This window comes from Triticum dicoccoides, chromosome 4B (genome assembly GCF_002162155.2).
Source record: "Triticum dicoccoides isolate Atlit2015 ecotype Zavitan chromosome 4B, WEW_v2.0, whole genome shotgun sequence".
NCBI classification, from domain to species: Eukaryota; Viridiplantae; Streptophyta; class Magnoliopsida; order Poales; family Poaceae; genus Triticum; species Triticum dicoccoides.
Genome location: NC_041387.1, coordinates 573028735 through 573030769, shown reverse-complemented (window position 1 = coordinate 573030769; position 2035 = coordinate 573028735).

The window sequence follows — 2035 nt, the reverse complement described above, 5'->3', positions numbered from 1 at the left end:
ATATATATAACTATAATTTATTTTGCTTCCTCCTGGTTTCCTGACATCACGGTCCCACACCATTGTCAACCTATGTACTCCCTCCTTTCCGGTTTATAGGGATTATCTCAAAATTTTAGTTTTTCCATTTTATAAGGCTCAATTTGGTTGTTTTCCATCACATGTTCAGATTCCAAGGTGCATTAAATCATTGCATGCAAGTATTAAGAGAAAATTGACCAATGCATGTACTTTATGCATGCATGCATTGCAATTAATGCATTGATAAACATAATTTTTTGAGGATAACAAGAGCATTAATTAGGTGCTTTTGCAAAACTACAAAAAGTATTCCACCACTCGCCATCTACCTTGATTGATGAGATTTTTGAATTGAGCATTATAAACCGGAAAGGAGGGAGTAGTCAATAAACGAGAGAATTGCACAAGAAGCGGCCGACAGCTGGGACCAAGCAGCTCGAGCAGTATTTGTGTTTTTGAGGTGTGAGCACTGCAGAGTTTTTTGATGTTTACCCCAGATATTAATTTTTCTCCTCTGAACAACAACGAAAACATCGCTGCAGGTATTAACTGGGCGGGCTGTGGCCCATCTAGCCCAGGCCAGATATCCAGCCCAGATATTAATTTTTTTCAAGCTGAAAATGGCTAGCCCAGCTATACTTTTTTTAGGAATAACCAGGCAAGGTCAAGTTGTTATTCTCCGCCCCGCTGGGCTGCAAATCTTTCCTAGGAGGGAAGCATTAGGCTTAACAAGAAAATGGGCTTTAAGAAATAATAAATGGGACGTAATTATAAAAACTGGGTAGTAACAATAAAAAATGCACCAAACAATGATTACTTTATAAAATATTATTTTTGGATATTGCAAATTTTAATTTCATTAATTCTTGCGAGCACAATGTTTCGTTGGACTTTTACGTAATATAAATTTATATTGAAATTGTATTTAATCTGACTAGAAATTTCTGGATAAAAATATTCGGATCCCATCAAAATGTGGGAAATTTTATTGAATTCTGTTTTGAACCGTTGGTTGAAATGGGCTGTACTTTTAACAAACTGTAAATGGGCTGTAGTAAATTCCATTAGAATTCAAAAATGGGCTACACATTCTTACAAATCTCAAATGGGCTATAAGTTCTCTGCCACACACTTCTGGCCTTACTAAGTTGACGCGTCCGCTAAAAAAACAGAGTTGATGCGTATGCAATGCTTTGTCAACTTATAGTCAACACACGGTTCTAGCAGCAGTGGTCGTTGGATGTCCATCCAACGGATGTCGTGCTTCTTCTTCAATCTCGGATATTCTAGCTTCACCCGCCCAAAAAATGATTCCTCCCCCTGACATCTGGGGCGCACCGTTTCGGAAGCTGACCTGTGGGCCTACTAAGTTGACGTACCAAGGGCTTTGTCAACTTAGTCAATATAAACGATTCTAGATGCAGTGACCGTACGATGTCCATCCAACGGCCGTCGTGCTTCTTCAACCTCTGGTCTTCTTGCTCCAGCCGCCCAAAGCAGCGCCGGTCGTGTCGCCTGCTCCTGCCTCCCATGGACGGTTGTGCTGCCGCGGAGGCCTCATCGCCCCCTACTACTCCCACCGCTGGCCAGGCCATCCCTCCACTCACCCACACCCCCTGTTATTCTGCAGCAATGGCAGCGCAGCCGAACCAGTGAACCCTCGTACTCCTCTCCGTGTGTGCATCCACTGCCGCGTATTCCCCAGCTCCGCGTCGTCCCCTTCCTAGGCCTCGCCGTCGTCCACCGCCGTGGTGCTCTCGGCGCGGTGTGGTCGACATGGTCAAGGAACGACTTCCATCGGACGTGGACTGTATGTGGAGAGGCTGACAGCTGGGTCCATGGTAGCCGCAAGGAAGTGCCTCCTTATTACGCGCAAAATATTTATTCCTCCACCTGACAGTGGGGACCCACCAGACGGGCCACAGAATTTCACGAAAAAAATGATTCGCCCCCTGACTGCTGGGACCCACGAGCTACATCTTCGCACGCAAGGAAGTGCGTCTGAAAAAAACAA